This window comes from Bombus pascuorum, chromosome 3, assembly GCF_905332965.1.
Source record: "Bombus pascuorum chromosome 3, iyBomPasc1.1, whole genome shotgun sequence".
Taxonomy (NCBI): Eukaryota; Metazoa; Arthropoda; class Insecta; order Hymenoptera; family Apidae; genus Bombus; species Bombus pascuorum.
In genome coordinates, this window is record NC_083490.1 from 16,271,905 (window position 1) to 16,293,751 (window position 21,847).

The 21,847-nt window shown below is 41.5% G+C and overlaps 1 pseudogene; it reads left to right on the forward strand.

Moving 5' to 3' along the window:
- The first annotated feature begins 5,963 nt into the window (after window positions 1-5,963).
- On the forward strand, window positions 5,964-18,089 carry LOC132905086 (cap-specific mRNA (nucleoside-2'-O-)-methyltransferase 1-like; annotated as a pseudogene).
- The last annotated feature ends 3,758 nt before the right edge of the window (window positions 18,090-21,847 follow it).

The following is a 21,847-nucleotide window of genomic DNA, read 5'->3' on the forward strand; positions in this document are numbered from 1 at the left end:
AAGACCATAAGCGGTACACGTGCGACGTTGGTTTCGGCAGTTGTTTCAGTCTCAGGGTAACGTTGCTAGTGTCACGTAAAATTATGCAAAAGGACAACAAAAAAGAATAAAAAAAAAGAAACTTTATTTTTCTTCTAACACTTGGTTTTACAATCTACTTCCGAGCTCTAAGCGTGACCTTTTAAGACTGAAGCTCTTATGATTTTTTACTTTCGATCGGATCCGATCGCTTTCTTTTGTTATCCCTCAACATCCCCACCGTCCACGCATTTGCCAGGCGTCCGCGGCCGTTGCCACGCGCTCTTTCTTCTAGAGCCTTCGGTGGAAGGACCGTTGGGATGTTGATGGTTCATTAGGCACTTCAGCGATATACATTGTCGCCGAGTGCCGCCACATCTTTATCTCCGATTTTAAAGTGAGCCGGTCATGACATACCCCCCTGGTTAGATTGATCTTGGTCCTCTAAGATCTTAGTAGAATGGAATTATTTAAATGTAGATCGAAGGATATGTTTACCCCCCCCTTTTTTTAGGGATCATTATGAATTGGTTTTCTGCATGTAATGGTACAAAAGTTATTTCGTTAATCTTAAATATAGCAATTTTACAATATTTGTTAGTGTTCGGGAAGCTAACAATTTCAGAGGCGTAATCATGTTGTAGTTTTCGATCGTGAATTGGTTGGGTTTGTTTACAAAGCGTAATTCCCATCCCGTGAATTCAAGGCATCTAATTAAGGGTATTATTACTAGTGCTAGGGTCAGCATTATCCTGAAAAAAGTACGCTTTCAGTCGGTTACCATGTATCTTTTTCTTAGCATTGTCGATAGAAATAATGTAATAAGGAGTTTTCACATCGTTAATCCTGTAAGGTCCTAACCATTCAATGTGCCACTTATCTCTTTTATGGTCGTTGTGAATTAAAACAAAGTCTCCTTTTCTAAACACGGTCTGAGTTTTAACAATCTTTCTTTCTTGGTCTCGCTTGTATCGTTGCTTATTCTGAATAAGCGTTTTGTGAGCTGTTTCCCAATATTTATTCAGTTGTTTTTGCCAAAGTGATTACATATCATCATAGGTAAGTGTGGGGAATTTGGATATTGCGGAAGGTAAGTTAGCTTTTCGCCCAAAGGTCAATTCAAAGGGAGAGAATCCTGTTCCTTCATGTTTCGCGGTGTTGTACCCTAAACAAATGAAATTAAGTACTTCGTCCCATTCTTTGTCATTGTCGTGTAATGCAGTACGAATTAAATCTTTAACTGAGGCATGCGTTCTTTCGAGAGATCCGTTACTCTGTGGGTGAAATGAAGTTGTTTTGATGTGTTTGATTTTAAAAGCTTCTTCAAATTTCGTCATTAAATCGCTAACAAAATTTTGTCCCTGGTCTGTTAGGATCGTTTTTGGTGCCGAAAATATGTAAATATAGTGTTCAATGAGCGCATTAATTATGGATTCAGTTCGTTGCGTTTTAAGGGGAACTAGTATCAGATATTTCGTAAGTTCATCGTGAATTGAAAGTATGTATTGGTTTCCGCGTTTGGTTTTCGTCATCGGTCCTATGATGTCCATAGCGATTTTGTCGTTAGGGTTAAGTGGCGTGTCTGAGATTTGTGGGGATTCTTTGGGCCTGATACGTGTTAGTTTCTCCTTTTGACATGTGTCGCATGTTTTCACAAAGTTTTCTACTCTTTCTAAAAGTCCGGAAATTTTGAATTTATCCTTGATCCGTTGATACGTTTTTTGTATTCCTAAATGTCCTACGGTGTCGTTATGGTTTTCCTTTATTGCTTGTAGTATTTCGTTTTCGTCTAGTTTTAAGATGGGATTAGGTGCATAAGTAATTTTCTTGTACGTGTTGTTAAAATATATTAGCATGAGTTTAATCTGCGTTTTCTCTAATTCAGTGAAATCGTTATTTCCTATGCCGATTTTTGTTGTATCTTTAAGAATTTTGTAAAGTCTTCTGATCCAAAGTGTCTCGTCGTATTCTCCTAAGTCGTTTCGAGTTAATTGGTAAAATGTTTGGTCATTCGGTTTAATTTCTAAGAGTTTCGGATTTTCGTTGTTCTCTTTCCATGCGTTGAATGAATTAGTGTGATCAATTACTAGGTCGAGGTTAACTACTTCGTCGCGAGTTACCGCGTGAACTCCGGATAAAGCATCTGCAGCTGTGTTATCTTTACCTTTTGTATATTCGATTTCATAGTCATATTCTTCGAGTTTAAGTCTCCAACGGATCAGTCTGCTAGAAGGGTCTTTGCAATTGTGCAACCACTTAAGAGCTTGGTGGTCGGTTCGAATAATGAAGCGTCGTCCTAACAAGTATTGTCTTAATCTTTTCACGGCCCATACGATGGCTAGAAGTTCTTTTTCTGTCGTGGTATAGTTTCGTTCGGGTGGATTCAGTGTTCTTGAAATGTAACAACAAGGATGACCGTCCTGTGACAGTATTGCTCCTAGTCCTTCGTTACTTGCGTCGGTAGTTAAGGTAAAGGTTTTGTTAAAGTCTGGATAAGCTAATATTGGGAAATTACAGAGTTTGTCTTTTAAAGTATCAAAGCTAGTCTGGTGTTTGTCAGTCCAATGAAATGGTGTGTCCTTTTTTGTTAAGTCTGTAAGGCTTTTCGCGATTTTGGAAAAGTTTCGAATGAATTTGCGGTAATAACCTGCTAAACCTAAGAATGATTTCACGTCCGTGGCATTGCGGGGTAATCGAAAGTTTTTTACAGCGTCTAATTTCTTGGGGTTTGGTTTAACTCCTTCGGATGAAACTACATGGCCTAAGTATTCTAGTTCCGGTTTTACGAATTCACATTTGTCCGGTTGCAATTTAAGTCCTAATTCTCTGAGTCTCTGAAATACTATCGCGAGGTTTTCGTTATGTTCTTGAATCGTTTTTCCGAATATCACTATGTCGTCCAAATAAACAAAGCAGTATTTTCCTACAAGTCCAGTCAAGGCTCTGTCCATTAATCTTTGAAAGGTAGCGGGTGCGTTTTTAAGTCCGAATGGCATTCGATTGAACTGAAAATGCCCTTGCGGTGTCGAAAAAGCGGTATATTTTTTAGATTTCTCGTTCATTGGAATTTGGTGGAATCCTGAGGATAAATCAAGTGCCGAGAAGAATTTTGCGTTTCCTAATTGTGTTAAAATGTCGTCTATATCGGGTAAAGGGTAAGCGTCTTGTTCTGTGAGTTCATTTAGTTTCCTGAAATCGATAACTATCCTCCATTTCTGTTTTCCTGAGGCGTCTAATTTTTTTGGAACTACCCATACCGGAGAGTTATAAGGAGATTCGGATTCTTCTATAATATTTTTCTTCAACATGTCTCCTATTTGTCGCGAAATCTCGTCACAGTGACATTCCGGTGGTCTATACGATCGTGTGTTAATGATTTTGTCTTTAGTTAACGAAATTGTGTGCTGAGTTAAATTAGTACAGGGCAAAAGATCGGTTTCTAAATTAAAGATGTCAATATAATGGAGAATAATCTTTTCGATGGATTCACGGATTGGTTTTTCAATGTGATCTGTTCTCACTAGGCTTTTTAGTTTTGATACGTTGGAAAAGTCATGAGAATTTTGAATATTGCTAGAAATTTCAATGTTTTGCTCACCAGTGTTGATAAAACATACTTTAGTTGGTTTGCCTTCCAGATAGATTGTTTGAACTCTGTTTTCTCCAGGAGTTAAGTGTATTGGTTTCTGAAATAAAATGGTTTTGTCGTTTAGTCGGATTTTGTCATTGGATATTGAATAGTTATACTTCTCTAAACATGGTAGCCCAATGATTCCATCTTCGATAATAGGGAAGTTGTTCGGTACTATGTGAAAAATGTGATTTTGTCCAAAAATTCGTTTCGTTACGTATTCGTTAGTTTCGTATTTGTCTCGTCCCATAGAAAATTTTTGTTTAGGCCCTATTTGTATCGCGTTGACAGTTTTGTTACGTTTCACCAGGTTTATGCCTGCTCCTGTGTCGTCCAGAAATACTCGCTCTTCGGTTCGGGTTGACAAAGGTATTGCGAGTAGTCTTCCCGTGGCGATGTTGACTCGTATGTCTCGTACGGTTCGTCCATCTCCTGGTTCGATGTTGTTCCTTGTATTTCGTCCCTTTCCTGGACTGCCTGAATCCTTGCGGGTGGTCGATCGCGCTGGCTCGGTGGTAGAAAATTTTGACACTTGTTGGCAATATGTCCCAGCTTTCCGCACTTGAAGCACTTCATCTGCATTGGCTGGTTGTTTGCGCGATTACTAGCGGAAGGTAAGCGATTACATGACCAATTAGGTTGTCGTTCTTCTCGCAAGTAGCGTTCTACATCGGCTGCCTTTTTTTCAGCTTCCGGAAGATTCAAGGGTTCACTGCTTAATAATATTCGCCCTATGTCGCGTCTGAGTCCCTTTAGGTACACACGAACAGTCTTCTTCGTGATTTCTTCGGTCATAATTTTACGTGTCAGTGGTTGTGGGTACTCATTGGTTACTGCGTACAGCAAACGGTTGAGTATTCTTCTAAACCGAATATTAAAACTTTGCACTGATTCCTCGCGCCCCTGTCTCAACTCTCGTAATTGTTCTTGGTACTCATCCGAAGTCACTTGTGCTGCTAAGTTATTTCTCAGTGCGTCGTACAGATCACTGTAACACTCAATAGGAATGTTGCGAATACTTTGGGCTGCTTTTCCCACGATTTTTTCCACTTTTATTGCTTTTAGCAACAGATCTTGCTCCATACAGCGATCCTTCATACTTCTCACTTCTTTGATGAAGTCTTCAACTCCTACATCATCATCTCCGTTGAGCGTTGGGATGTAGCGTATTGCATCCTTAGCTCGTAGAGTGGGAGAAGCGGGCGGAAAATAGCCTCTTTCTTCCACCTCGGGTTGTTCGATGTTGAGGTGAACAGGTGGGATGTCTGGAGCTGCTAACCCTGACAGTTTGCGTGCTTCTGCCATATTCCCGGTGCGATTGATTGCTGTCGACGCACTTTCATTGTCTTCGGTGATAATGGAAGCAAAGTCATCGGTCGCAGGGGATCCGAACCCAGTCCGTAGCGCTGCGACGGTTTTCCCGAGATTCTCGATTTCTGCTGTCCTGTGTCTGTTCTCTTCGTCATTTTGCATAGACAAACGTAACATTTCCTCTCGTAAAAGGGCAATATTCTCATTCTGTTTTTGAATACTGTCCCATATTGCTCGCAACATTGGGTCAGTTGACGTTGAAGTTTGAGATTCGGTTGCCTTAGACATTATTGCGCTGATTTCACTTTTATTGTCACTTCGCTTGGTTCGTGATAGTTACTTTGTTGTTGCGGATGACCGTAGTCCCAAATAATTCTATCTTCCGTAGATGATGAATGTCTTTTGGTTTCCGAACAAACACTTTTCACTATCCTGGCAGGATCGCCAAAATGTCACGTAAAATTATGCTAATGATTCATTATTCACTTTGAAATAATAAATTGTTTTTGTTAACTGATCAATTGATCATGATTACGCCCTAGACGTCCTAACACCACTATTTGTCCTCAAACGTTGTTTATTATTTCACAATTCCTTTTGTAGCCCCTATATGTACATGTCATAAGAAGTACACATTCTGCGCCTGTTCGGGCACACGGCTGAACAAACGAATGGCGCGGCGCGCGACCAAACTAATTGCTTACCATGGCTCGCACGATCGGCAAATAGCATGTAGGCCAAGGGGTTAAATATATTTGTTTTAATGACTTACCTTTACATATAGAATAATGTCCTGTCCGATTACTGCAGTACCCCATCTATCGTTGAACAAATTTTTAGATTACAATTATTCACACAAAGCTAATACGCGCACGAATATCTTTTAGGTAATTTTCTCTATCTCTCTAAGACAATTTTCCAGATAGAAAAATTAAAACTATCAGTAAATTCTTATAAGACGCGCACTCTCCTGCGTCCCGAGTACGAATGACGAGTGAACATTATGGAACTATACGGTGACCGCTTATACAGTGACGACGACGGACTAGGATTGCTCAGTGATTGGCTATGCTTCGAGCCTATAGGCGGTACCTGTACGCGATCACTGCGTAAAAGTCATTTCGCGGCATGGTCCCTTCCCCTCGCCATCGTTTGCCAGCCGATCACTCAGCCCCACAGGAACTAAAAGTAGGCTGCCGATCTGTCCCGTTTTGCGATCAAGTTTTCATGACAGAAAAAAATAGAAAAAGCAATATCGTATAAAAGTACCGCTTTTGAGCGGCTTAAATTAAATTGCAAACTGTAATGTTAAAAATGTAAACCCAACACAAAATATGGTATAGCTACGTCGTACCGTCGCGTAAGGGTACTTTTGCCAAAACCACTTTCAATCAGAAATTCATTGTTTATTGTGAATACACATATGCAACTTATATTTTTCTTGGGCAATAAACAATATATATATGCAAATTCTATAGAATTTAGAACAACAACTGACGGTTTGACTTTCCCTGTGTTTTTACTGGGAGTCTGTCGAACGATAGAAACAGAGAATGACGGAGAGGTAGGATAGAGAATAAAACAGGAATTCGAGAAGAGAAGATTGAACAATTAAAAAAAAGCAAGTTAAGAACTAGAAGAAGAAAGAGAAGAGGGAGTAGAAGCGGAGGGTTTTGAGGAGATACGGAAGAAGATTTAGAAAATCGATTCTTGAGTTTTCACAAATCGATCGCCTGATTTCAAAAAATATTACAACGTTACATATATATATGTCGGAGATGAAAGGACACCGCCCCCCCCCGTTGGAATTATTTGGAAAAGCCTCAATACTGTAGCATTTACGAAATAACCCAGACACAGTCATTCGAAACTTGAGACAATGAGTTTAGGCTCGAGGCGACAAACGGTCGCCGAGCGTAGCCACGGTCACGGGATGAACGTTCCACCTAACAGAGATATAAAGTAACATAGCTTTCCTTTAAAGAATTGGCAGTACAGACACTTGACAATAAGACATTCCAACAGCCCCGCAGCTCGCGAAGACAGACCCCATTCTTCGGGCCAGATGATCGCCAGATGCCGATGCATCGTTTACAGTTTATGTTCAGATAACCTGAGGAACCGTTACAAATCTTAGGACTTAGTTAACTAAAGTCCTTCAGATTGACAAACAGTATTTGTTCCATCAGCCTGTAAATCTGTCACCTATTGCGGGAAGTTACGGGAAAGCCTGATTTGGTCACGTACGACGTTGCCTGCTAGGAACTCTCTTTAGGGCGGCTAGCATCCTTTTCTAACCGCCAACATAGAAATTGACCAATTAACAGCAGCGTCTATTTCCCTCACCCTCCGAGTTGAGGCTTTCTTTGACGAATCCGATGATCTCGTGCCCTTAGGCACACCCCATCATAGTTTTCCTCTGCAGCGTCGTCGTGAGGGAAAGTCATTCCTTTTCTGGTAATCTCATTAGCTAAACGCCTAGTGTGCTAGTACTATCGGAATAATCTCCATCTTAACAAAGAGTCAATCAAACGATCCTTGTATCACGAGTAGTAAGTCGAGTCCGACTTAGACTTTGAAGCAAAGTATATTCGTTATCCCGTGGACCGTGGATTCGCTATATCGAACCTAGGGCCATTGTCATTAGCGTCCAGTTACCGCGTCCGCTTGTCAATCTTGTATCAGCCATACTTGTGTAATAAATATCTGTGCGACAACCATGAACAACACTGGTGAAGATTCATTAAACGCCCCAAACTATAACCCGACATATATATACATTAAACTGTTAGACTAAGGAAGCTGTACATACTGTACACACTTGCGTGTTTCATTTACACAACCATATTCCTCTTTTCTCTTATTTCCTCTTTCATTGTCAAACCAGGATGTCGATCATAATAATACAACTATTATAGGTAACAAACATCGTTAACCGAACATTATTCATCGTGGTATAAATTTGCGATTAAATACAGATTTAAATATGTTCATTCGTTCGTTATGCAAATTAATAAAATTAAATAACAAAATGGATTTATCATAAATTTCTTTCATATTCGTATGGTAGGTTCAATACGTTGTTTCGCGTTTCGAAGCGATTAATATGTAAAATGGCGTAATAATTATTGATTATTAGAATTATCCGTTTGTATCGCGTATTTGATCGTGAATTTCCGTAGTTTATAAAATGAAATGTAACAATGTATTAAATCTAGTCGGAAAATAAATCGCAGAGTCAGAAATATCAGCAAGCCAAATGACGAATTACTTCGTTTGCTCTTATGAATAAATTGGAGGTTACGTAGGGCCAATACTGGCATCGTCGTGTTGTCATCCCTTGATACGACCATTATGCTTTGCTTGGAATTTGTTGCGCCATGTTGATTCCATTTTTTCCCAATCATTAGTTGGTTGAGATATTCTTCATCCCATCTGCTCCACCAGTGCTGTATCAGTGGTCGTATTTTTTGTCATGCGGACAAAACTCGCCTCAATTGCTATCAGGTTAGTGGATAATTCTTCGTATTAATTAATTAATTCTTCGTGGTAAGTTCTGGGAAGCCAACGGTACCGGAGACGTCATGATCTGGACCTATTTGTCGGCTTGGTACCAGTAACGATGTATCTTCTGCTTTATCACACTAGACGAGGAGGTTGTTCAACTGTGGAAGACGATGAGAATCGTCTGAAGAAAATTTGAGGGTGTAAACCAAGAGGTTAGCCCTGTTGCCTAGCACTCGTCTAACTTGCGGAAACATGCTTTTGGAATCTTTAATTCTGTAGATCCAAAGAACTCGGGGATCTATCAGGGGACTTCCTGATACGCCTTTTTATGGCTCTATAGCACTTGCTGTGTTCGATAAACGATGGCATAGATTAACATACCGTACCGAAGCGTTGCCTCAGAGATTCGGTGTTTGTCTCGTAGCAAACCTCCAAAGTGGGAATCCAGATATCTCTCAACGTAATTAAAACCCATGTGAGAGCTAAAATGGAGCCTTCTAGGGCCGAAAGAATATTATTATTTATAGTCTGGAGGACGTTCTCTACTTCGTGATTGTTGTCTGAGTGTTCTTATCCACTTGGACAAAGATATCAAATTCTGACAGCTCGGTGCAGAAAAACATCCAGCTTTCCCGCGAGTACCAAATCCAACGACGACTGCGTTTCGACAAATCAAATGCCATCAAAATCAGTGTCACTGAACTGGAGGACCAGATCCACCTGTCACTCATTAAATCAGTGTCACAGATTCTCGTCTCTGTTACTATTTAACGTGCTGCACCAGGGAACGTGTCTCACGTTATAATCGCCTCCGATGATGAAACAATTGTATCGCACGAATATAGTTTTTCGAAAAGTGCGTCTCATTCCGCGGCGAAGACGTTGTAATAAGACACAAGCTTAAGAGTCTACAACGTAAACAGAATAAACAGAATATATGAAATATATTATAATATATATGAAATATATAATATATATAATATATATATATATTATATATATAAATATATGAAATATATTATAATATATATGAAATATATAATATATATAATATATATATTATATATATAAATATATGAAATATATAATATATATAATATATATATATATATATATATATATATATGTCGGGTTGTAGGTAGGGGCGTATAATGAATCTTCACCAGGGTTGTTCATGGTTGTCGCACAGATATTTATTACACAAGTATGGCTGATACAAGATTGACGAGCGGACGCGGTAACTGGACGCTAATGACAATGGCCCTAGGTTCGATATAGCGAATCCACGGTCAACGGGATAACGAATATACTTTGCTTCAAAGTCTAAGTCGGACTCAACTTATTACTCGCGATACTAGGAACGCTTGGTTGACTCTTAGCTAATCAGATTGCCAGAAAAGAATGACTTTCCGTCGCGACGACGCTGCAGAGGAAAACTATGATGGGGTGTGCCTAAGGGCACGAGATCATCGGATTCGTCAAAGAAAGCCTCCACTCGGAGGGTGAGGGAAATAGGCGCTGCTGTTAATTGGTCAATTTCTATGTTGGCGGTTAGAAAAGGATGCTAGCCGCCCTAGAGAGAGAGTTCCTAGCTGGCAACGTCGTACGTGACCAAATCAGGCTTTCCCGTAACTTCCCGCAATAGGTGACAGATTTACAGGCTGATGGAACAAATACTGTTTGTCAATCTGAAGGACTTTAGTTAACTAAGTCCTAAGATTTGTAACGGTTCCTCAGGTTATCTGAACATAAACTGTAAACGATGCATCGGCATCTGGCGATCATCTGGCCCGAAGAATGGGGTCTGTCTTCGCGAGCTGCGGGGCTGTTGGAATGTCTTATTGTCAAGTGTCTGTACTGCCAATTCTTTAAAGGAAAGCTATGTTACTTTATATCTCTGTTAGGTGAAACGTTCATCCCGTGACCGTGGCTACGCTCGGCGACCGGTTGTCGCCTCGAGCCTAAACTCATTGTCTCAAGTTTCGAATGACTGTGTTTCTGTTATTTCGTAAATGCTACAGTATTGAGGCTTTTTCCAAATAATTCCAACGGGGGGGCCCGGTGTCCTTTCATCTCCGACACGGCCATCCTGACTATCACACGTCCTCGGGTGTATCTAGAATATTGGGTTTCCCCAATGTTAGATTCGGTATAACTGTCGTTATTTACAATTTAGTTAAGTGTCAAAATAGGTCAAGGGTCCAGTTTGACAGCAAAATTCTGGTCGGACGTTTGATAAAGAAAGAGTTAAAAGAGAGTGGAAATCCGTGACGTTACGATTGATATTCGAAGTGCTAGTCGCATTTTGTGAATTATCAGTCTGGGCGTAATGACATGATGGACCATTCTCGATCTCGCACCTAGACGGCCCTCAGTTCTCTGGATCATGATACCACACTGAGCGTTTGTTCAAACACTATGTTAGATGTTATCTCCGTAGTGTTAACGATACTTGAATTGAATTCGGTAACGGTGTGTTGATCTCGCACTTACTTTGTTTGGGCCGTATGCCCCCCGTAAGCGTATGTGAGCCACTATGTTCGATCCGACACCTGATTACCGCACTGGACATGTATGAAGACATTGTCCTTTACCATATCGCCACACTGGGCGTTTGTTAGAACACTACGTTAGATGTTATTTCCATAATACTTGAATCGAATTCGGTAACGGTGTGTTGATCTCGCACTTACTTTGTTTGGGCCGTATGCCCCCCGTAAGCGTATGTGAGCCACTATGTTCGATTCGACACCTGATTACCGCACTGGACATGTATGAAGACATTGTCCTTTACCATATCGCCACACTGGGCGTTTGTTAGAACACTACGTTAGATGTTATTTCCATAATACTTGAATCGAATTCGGTAACGGTGTGTTGATCTCGCACTTACTTTGTTTGGACCGTATGCCCCCCGTAAGCGTATGTGAGCCACTATGTTCGATCCGACACCTGATTACCGCACTGGACATGTATGAAGACATTGTCCTTTGCCATATCGCCACACTGGGCATATGCAAACTCTTTCTGCTAAGTGCTGTGGTCAGCATGATCCTCTGGGACCGAGGTACTCGCATCGTCATGGTCACTGTTCTCGTCATCACCGCAGACGTCCAACTCAATAGGAACGCGACTATCTGGCATTTTCTTTAACCTATCATGGCTGTATTTATATGACCGTTTGCCGTCTAGTGTTTTTAAAATGTACCTATCTCCTTCCAAAATTTCCGCTATCACAAATGGACCGCTAAATTTCGGATCTAGTTTCGTTTGGTTCCTTTCCTCGTTTTTCTTTAATACAAAGTCACCGAGATTGAATTTAACTACTTTGGCTTTCGTTTTATCGAATCTTTCCTTATCATACTTAGCGCTATCTTCCATATTTCGTATGGCCTGTTGTCTTACGTTGCAGATATCTATTTCCTTTTCTTCGGTATTTTCAGATAGTAGTAACCCGTAGGGTCTCGCTGTTTTACCAATTAATAATTCTAGCGGACTCGATTTAGTCACACGATGAGTGGTGCAATTTAAAGCTAACTGTATTTCGCCGATCGCGTCTTGCCATGATCGCCCGGTCGTTTCTACTGTTGTAAACATATTCTTCAATGTACCCATAGTACGCTCTACTTGTCCATTCGCTCTACTAGCACCGGTTGCTATTAGGTGGAGTTTAATTTGTCTATCCTTACAAAAATCTTGAAATTCTTTGCCGGTAAAACATCGCCCTTGATCTGCTATTATCCGAGAGGGACTGCCGAATAGAAATATGGCGGACTTAAGTGCCTTAACGGTGCTAAGGGAGTCTATTTTACGAGTGTGGTGTAAGTATACAAATTTGGTAAAGGCATCGATCAGAACAAAGACGTATTCTTTCGAGTCGTTCTTGCCGCTCAGCTTTCCCGTTATGTCTACGTGAATGGTATGCCAAGGTATGCTGGTCTTAGGTATGGGATGTAATTCAACTTGCACTTTGCCTGAATTCGCCTTAGAAATCTGACAAGCATGACAGTTCTCTACGAATTTGCGAACATATTTCGCCATCCCTTCGAACCAGTAATACTCGTACAGTTTCTCGAGCGTTTTATCCCAACCTAAGTGCATAATTGACTGGTGTATGTGGTTAATGACGGACCACCTAAACCCTCTTGGTACGATGGGCAGGCAGAGGGTCTTGCCTCTCCTTTGTATTTTACGGTAAAGGGTACCGGATCGTAACTCATACGTACTCGCAATGTCTTCCGCGAGCTCGTCGTTTCGCAGTTTGTTGACGATTTCAGAAATTTGAGGGTCGCGACGTTGTTCCGCTAGTAGCCAATCTTCCGAGATTTCGGCCAGATTAATTTTCTTTTCTTCGATCTTGTTGGTGGGGGCGCGGTCGGTGTCTACAGGATTACGCGAGAAGAAATCTACGTGGGCCATTCGTTTGCCTTCTCGGTACATAATGTCGAAAGTGAAAGTTTGCAAGTAAGCCCACCACCTATGAACCCTGTCACTTAGACTTACTTTATTACGAGCTGCTTTTAACGAGTTACAATCAGTGACAACTAGAAATTCCCGTCCGTGTAAATAGTGGCGAAACTGTTTAACGGCGTTTACAACTGCCAGGGTCTCTAGTTCATATGAATGATATCTGGATTCCGCGGGGCTCGTTCTCTTACTGTAATATTCTATTGCTCGGTTTCTGCCGTCGATTTTGTGCATTAAAATAGCGCCGTATCCGTCCGAACTAGCGTCAGTATGTAATTCTATCGGGTAATTCGGGTCAAATATCATCAACACCGGCTCGTTGGTCAGGATGGATATTATTTTTTGCCTTATGGTTTCGTGTCTATCTGTCCAAGTTAGGTTTTTAATACCGGAGGTAAGTGCGTACAATGGTTTCATTACCTGTGAAAATTTAGGGACGAATTTTCGGAAATAGGAGGCTAAACCTATGAACTGCCTAAGTTGAGCGACGGTCGTTGGTGCCGGTAGAGAACTCAAGGCTTGTATTTTACCCGGATTTGGGCGAACTTCTCCGTTATGAACTACGTACCCGAGATAAAGTACAGACGTCTTGAGAAAGGAACACTTCGAAAAATTGAAGGAGAACCCGGCGTTTACGAGGGTACCTAGTACGATGCGTAATCTTTCTAGAGCCTGGTCTACCGATTCAGCGATGATTAGGACGTCATCCAGGTAGACAGCAACGTACGAGTGGGCGAGGCCGCCCAAGGCATTGAGAATAGCCCTCTGGAAAACGGACGGTGCGTTTTTCAATCCAAACGGCATCGTCGTATACTCGTATTGCCCGTCGGGGGTGACAAACGCTGTGTATTCTGTCGAATTGGGGTGAATGGGGATTTGATGGAACCCGCTGGCCATGTCGAGGCTAATGAAGTACTTTGCCCTTTGCAATCTCGCGATTTGATCCGCGATAAGAGGTAGAGGATATCGGTCCGCGACCGTATTTTTATTTAGCACTCGAAAATATACGCACAACCTATCCGAGCCGTCCTTCTTCTTTACGAGTAACATAGGGCTCGCGAACGGTGAGTTACTAGGCCTTATGATTTCTGCCTTAATTAATTCGCTTATTCGTTCGCGTACTATGCTTCGCTCTGCCTCGCTAAGCCTGTAGGGGTTTCTTTGTACGGTGATATTAAGATCAATCAAACGTATCTCTAACTGTTCCGTATTTACACGTGTACGCGGGAAACCCGTAATAAACGAACTCTTAAATTCTTCGAGGATGGAGATCAATCGGTCTTTATCTTTACCGAGCACCTCGGTGTCGACTCCATTAATATCGATTTTACTTTCGGCGGTTATATTGTAAACATTGGCAGCTTTTGCCCTGCAAATACTGAGACTATTTTGGGTAATATTTACGTTAAAACCTTGGCTCAAAATTTCGCGGCCTATCATCATGTCGTAATTTAGATAGCCGTCGGCAAGGATGTGAAAAATTATTTCCAACGCAAAACCATTAATACGTACTATGGATGCAATTTGAGACGTGCAATTAATACGGTGATTTCCTATCCCTCGCATTACTACTACGTCGGTCGTTCTGTTGCCGGAAAATTTCGAGGCTACGGACTCTTTGATTAGCGAACATTCGGCTCCAGAATCGAAATAAAACGAGAACGACTCACCCAGATGGCTTAATTTACCAGTTGAAGACTCCACCACGCAGGAGTTGACTCGACGTTCGTTATCAGGGTTGCGATTTGTTTTCTGCAGCAGCGGGCAGTTGGGTGCGATGTGGCCCTCTCCGCGACACTTGAAGCATGACACCTTGGACGATCCAGCCGGTCGGCTTTTCTCCTGTCTCTCGGTTCTCATTCTCGTACGACACTCCGCTATCTTATGCCCGGGAATACCACAGTGACGACACTTGATCCGGGGGTCAGGTAGCTTCTGCCGTTTAACTTCGGGGCCCGTTGATGGATTTCCTGACGAAGGCGCCAGCCTCTTCTTCGCGTAGTGGAAAGCATTCATTTCCGTCAAAAATTGGTCCAGAGTCTTGATGTCGCTTGTAAGCGCTAGTTTCTCGACACGTTCGTCGCGCAGACTCAGGTGATGAAGAACGGTGGTGATACTTCCTTGGGTTCCGCACCCGCCTCTTGCTCTTTCAATTGACTCACGATGGCCAGAAGCTGCTCGGTAATTGTAGACGGTGGTGATCCCACTTCTGATGTCGGGTTGTAGGTAGGGGCGTATAATGAATCTTCACCAGGGTTGTTCATGGTTGTCGCACAGATATTTATTACACAAGTATGGCTGATACAAGATTGACGAGCGGACGCGGTAACTGGACGCTAATGACAATGGCCCTAGGTTCGATATAGCGAATCCACGGTCAACGGGATAACGAATATACTTTGCTTCAAAGTCTAAGTCGGACTCAACTTATTACTCGCGATACTAGGAACGCTTGGTTGACTCTTAGCTAATCAGATTGCCAGAAAAGAATGACTTTCCGTCGCGACGACGCTGCAGAGGGAAACTATGATGGGGTGTGCCTAAGGGCACGAGATCATCGGATTCGTCAAAGAAAGCCTCCACTCGGAGGGTGAGGGAAATAGGCGCTGCTGTTAATTGGTCAATTTCTATGTTGGCGGTTAGAAAAGGATGCTAGCCGCCCTAGAGAGAGAGTTCCTAGCAGGCAACGTCGTACGTGACCAAATCAGGCTTTCCCGTAACTTCCCGCAATAGGTGACAGATTTACAGGCTGATGGAACAAATACTGTTTGTCAATCTGAAGGACTTTAGTTAACTAAGTCCTAAGATTTGTAACGGTTCCTCAGGTTATCTGAACATAAACTGTAAACGATGCATCGGCATCTGGCGATCATCTGGCCCGAAGAATGGGGTCTGTCTTCGCGAGCTGCGGGGCTGTTGGAATGTCTTATTGTCAAGTGTCTGTACTGCCAATTCTTTAAAGGAAAGCTATGTTACTTTATATCTCTGTTAGGTGAAACGTTCATCCCGTGACCGTGGCTACGCTCGGCGACCGGTTGTCGCCTCGAGCCTAAACTCATTGTCTCAAGTTTCGAATGACTGTGTTTCTGTTATTTCGTAAATGCTACAGTATTGAGGCTTTTTCCAAATAATTCCAACGGGGGGGCCCGGTGTCCTTTCATCTCCGACATATATATATATATATATATATATATATATATATATATATATATATATATTGTTGACGGACATAAATTCTACATTTGGGGAAGAACGAATTCAAGTATTATCCTGTGCTGTCGGGTTAATATAGATGACGGGGCAGTAAAAAAATAAAGAAGGCTACAGTCTTGGAAAAAATAAACAAGGCCGTTCAGAGCCAGTTCAAGCACCTAAACAGCATGGTCGTAGACAGCAACCTGTTTCTGGACATGAAGCTTCAGGTCATAAATGGAATCCTGAAGAGGAAGTAATAATGTGTGTGGAAGTCGTGAAATGAGTAAGGAATCCAAATTCCAATACGCCTACGTTGGAAGAAATGCAGGACTGGTTACACCAGGGACCTGAAAAGTTGATCATAGATGATGAAATTGATTTCCGTTGTGAAGATAGAGTGCAAAATATTATCAATGCAAAAACAGTACTCGGTCATTTGGATAACGTTGAAGTGCGTCGAGCAAGGACACGTTGTAATTCTTATGAATACAATTCGTGGTGCATTATTCTTAAGTCGTGCTGCTGTTAAAATGGCGAATATATATAGGGCATGTAACTTTATGTTTATTAAACCAGAAGGTTTGGGGGAGAATGAGCTGCTATAGTTCGCAGATGTTTGTGCTGGACCAGGTGGTTTTAGTGAATATGTTCTATGGCGAAAGAAATGACGTGCTAAAGGATTTGGTCTTATTTTAAAGAATGAAAATGATTTCAAATTAGCAGATTTTAATGCGGGTCCTTGTGAAACATTTCATCCATAATATGGACTAAAAGAAAATGGTGATGTTTTTGACCCAGATAATCAAGAGGCATTTACGAATCTTATAAAGCAGCATACCCATGGCAAAGGAGTACATTTTATGATGTCTGATGGGGGATTTTCTGTAGAAGGACAAGATAATGTACAAGAAATTCTTTCAAAACAACTGTATCTTTGTCAATGTGTAATAGCATTGATGATTGTAAGAGGGTGGTCATTTTGTGACAAAATGCACAAACACCCTTTAGTGCTGGTTTAGTTTATTTAATGTATCGCTGCTTTGAAGAAGTTTGTATTTTTAAACCAAACTCTTCTGGACCAGCAAGTTCAGAACGTTACTTAATATGTTAGACGAAACGAAGTGGGACACAAGATGTTGTGGAATATCTGAAGCATGTTAATCGTCTGCTTTTAAAAGGTGGTGGAAATGACAACGTTTTACAATTAGTATCATATAATGAATTAAAAAGCGAGAAACAATTTGTTCAATATCTACGTGCTTCTAACAAAGATTTGAGCAGAAAACAGATAACAGGCTGCATTTTGCGAGGATGATACTCTTGTTGAGACAAAACAAGCTGATATGCGCAAACAATGTCAGGAGTATTGGAAACTTCCTGATGAAACTAGAACAACCCCAAGACACATGAAACCAAAAGATAAATAGAATACTCTTTTGAAAGACACTACATTCCTTACTATTAGTCAAGCACAATTGATGGAATTTAACATTCAAAATGCATTATTGTTCACCAAATGACTGGTTTTGTATTCCATGTGGTACAAAGCCAAGGCCCCATGATGACAAGAATAACGCTACATTTTATATGGGCATGGGAAAGAATAACGTATATAGATATATAAAGGATTCTTGGGTTCGAGACGATGACATTGGCATAGAATTACCACCAAATACACATGTATACGCAGAAGTTGTATATGGTATGACTAAGGAGTTTATACATCAGCAAAAAGTACCTGCATTGCATATTATAGATGCATCCTACTTAGGAGGAGGAGGTGACAATAGTACAAAATATTCGAGGAGCAGGTAAGCAAGCGAATCTTATTGAATTCACTAATAAACGTATAGATTTCCAGAAATGAAATGTCTTTTGAAGGGGTACTTTTATGTAATACTAACGTGTGACTTTTTTTTAAAGGAACGAGGATACGAAGTTGTTCTGCGAAGCTTTGTGAAAACCAGAAGGAAACAATTGTACTCGAATGCGTGCCAAAGAATTATTTCCAGTTGGTTCATATATATGTTAGAACTTGCGAGCAACACAGCGTAAAATGAAAAATAATTGCGATGCCTTAGTATAAGAAATTCCAGAAAAGGCTCTAGATGTTAATGGTTATAACAAGGACAAATTATATTTCATACCACATAGTGTAATATTTCTAAGAAGCACGGTAAATCCTTGGAATCGGTATGCCAGTAAACCTCATTCAATTACGTATGTATTTAATTGCAAAATAAACGGGAAGATGTTCCACCTTCATAGTCCATGTTCAGCAGAAGCAAGTTTCATTGCATCTTTTAAAAGTCGCCTTATTTTTCGTTGGCCAAATGATCCCTCACTTACTATAAACAGATCTGCAAAATTTATTGAAGACAATTGTCCTGTGCACAATGCACGCTTAAAATATTAAAACTACAGAATGTACATATATTGATACGTGACTTGAGCCGCATAGAAGTCAAACAGATTAATTCCGTTCGGTTTACTGTTGTTTCAAATATGAAATACTTATGATATATTTTAGTATTTAGTATTATGTTTCTATATAAGTACAGGTAATATCGGAAGATGGAATTAATATGTTTGTCTTCCGAGTGGCACAATTGCAATACTATTTGGTATAAAATATACATTTGCAAATGATATGCGGTATTGTACGAATATTGAAATTAATGATGACATTAAACTATACTATATGATTGTATAATTTATATTATGATTACATGCTAAATATTTCGTCGATAGAATTTGTCTTTAGTTAGTATGATTAGATTCCTATTTGTGGCAGTTGCTCCCATAATGGAATCAGTTTCAGTACTTAAGGCTACAATCCATTACCTCCTAAAGTCAATACTTGATTCGGGGCTTCTTTAATGAAATATATATCCCTTGTGCTGAAGTACGGGTACTTGTGAACTATTCAAAATATAGAATGAATCGAAGTACTGTGGGAAAGTAATTTATAGTTCTAGTGGGTTTGGTAACGTTATGACATATTTCAATAACGTTCACGCCATCACAAAATCGAGTATGACGCTCCGTCAGTCTATAAGCATGCGTGGAGATGCAGGACGACGAGGATAGCCTCCCGCGACGTAGCGCCGGACACGGACGGTATCTCCGGACGGGTATGAGCGGAGACGATGCGGATAATTGCCCCCAGGCTACCACACCTATTTCACGGTGTCAGTGGGAGGGAGCCTCTCCTCGGATAAAGCGCATGGTGAGGCTGGCACTGCTTCTGAAGGGCGGCACGACCGACGATCTCGTCGTCCTCGTATCAACCGACGCTCTTATGGAATGAAGTGGGCAAGCTCTTTGAAAGAAACTTTGCCGCCCGTCCTGAGACCCACTTGTCAGAGCGAGTGCACCGTTAACACGAAAGACGGTACGGCTTTCTCACGAAGGCGGCCAAGACGCTTTCTAGACCACAGATAGAGTGTAACGCGGTACACGACTGAGCGTCAATGTGAGTTACATTGTCGATATTACTGAAGAAAACTGCCGCGGCTGAAACAAATTGCCGTCTCAATGGCACCATTTTATTTCAAGCTTTGCGCTACAGTTCTGAATCATTTTCGTAGGACAAGGCAGTTTCATGTTCTCGTAAAATCAAACTGTCGAATTAAGGTACATACTATCAATTACAGTCTAATACATTTTAGCGGTTCAACATCGATAGGACGATTTCGCATCGAAATTTTCGGAGGACAACGTAACCTTCCAACGATGACCGTCGTACGAGCAGTGGATAAGCCTACTTCGTGTCGTAGGTTCCTCGCACCTCGTACTCTACTCCTTGATTGTTGTTCGGCAGCTTTAGCGGCTGTTGTTCCAAGAAACTCCATCCTGAACCCCTTTCTCGTACGCCGGATGTGACTTCTTGCTGTCCGCCGAAGACACTTGTCGGATCTGCATATGTTCAACCATTTGCGCGAGACTAGCGCGGCGCTCTGCAGGGAGGAGGGATCCAATTTTCGAAGTATCAGGTGCGAAACCTCCAGTGGTAGTTCGGAAATGATATCTACCTTGCTTGGCACGAACAGACCAACGGCGCGTAATAGAGATCTAAATATTTCCATGTTGCTTCCACTGTTGCGCGGGAACGACTGACCGACTGGCTGAGAGTTGTAGCTTATATTTGTGCTTCTCGTCACGGTGGACTGCGAGTTCCGGTTTCGGGTGAGAGCGCTGATCTGTCAGAATCGAGGGCGTTTACATGTAATTTCATATATATATATACACTTCCTGTGCCAAGGTGTCCCACGATAATTCATTGGCCGAGCTATATCACGACACTTCATGTATCGTGAAATTCAACGGCAAATATGCTGGCGTTTCCGAGGACCACAACGATCCAAACTACAAGGCAGACAACGCACCTTCAACGCAACGGCCCTTCGGCCGTACCATCGAATTCGCCCCGATGACGACGCCATCATCTATGCAGCCAACACTCCTATGGCGGCAAGCTTCTTCGATCCAAGTGCCACGCCGCTTATCCTACTATCGAGTCAATCAGATCCAACAAAACGCAGACTACCAGCAAACGCACACGAGTTGGACGACAGCTCCCATTTTTACCTGTACAGACTTTTTGATCGGTATCCTTTCAACGGGGGGAGTATGTTACGTCGCGCGAGAGGTTACGTGCGACGTCCCTTTCGGTGTGGCCGCCAAGGCCTATCGCTAGTTACACTCACCTGCAAGAAACTCAAGGAACCACCATAAACCGAAGCTTTTGCAGCTTAACTTCTATTCACACAAGTATTTTTGGTTTTATGGATGGTCCTTTGAACGGTCCTTGGGTTTATTGCACACTCTTGCTAATTACGGATAAAGCAGATGTGCCACGCGAAACAGCTGGGTTTTCCCAAGAACAGGGATACCCATGGGCCATATATGCAGGAGACTTTCTCCTCGTCTTTTGTTTATTAACATTCGGCTATAACCAATGGGCATCGCCGATCGTTACGCTCACTTTTCTACCGAAAAGTGTGAACAACGAATCCGCGTCCTTAGTTCAGAAAGGGTACACGCACATCGAGCTTACTCCTAAATAGTACGAGATGGGCCAGGCACTTCTCTGCAACAACTCGGAGAGTCAAGTCAAGGCTATTACACTCCTCGGACAGTCAAATATACTTGCTCTAACATACCTCGGACTGTTCCTGCGCTCATCGGCCAGTCACGTCTACTAATCTAACACGGTATCGGCATTCAACGCGCTAACGCTATCAACCCGCGTGTGAAACATTGTACTGTCCGATGACCTCCAAGATTCTATGAATACGATCTACGTGTTGTTAACTGGTGTAAATACACGTATATGAAATAACTGTAGACTACAGGTATTCAAACACAACCACCCCTATTATGCTAAAAGAAATAATGGGATCGCCCTGCTCGCGGTGTCGATTCGTATAATGGTAACGGGAATTTACGACTCCCGCTGACGCGCCTCAACGCGATCGCGTCTCCCCGCGACTGGACGAAGAAACAGCAAGAATATTCCAAAAATGTATATCTGAAGCATATTATATAAATCTGAAATTAAAAAATGTATTACTGATTAATTTTTTATTTTTTAATCGGAAAAATATATTGTTAAACGATTCTTACTTTACTTCCGTTGTATATATTCAAATTCAAAATCTTCAATTGTTGTAACGCATAGATGATTGTAATTAAGTTATTAATTTCAAATCTGTT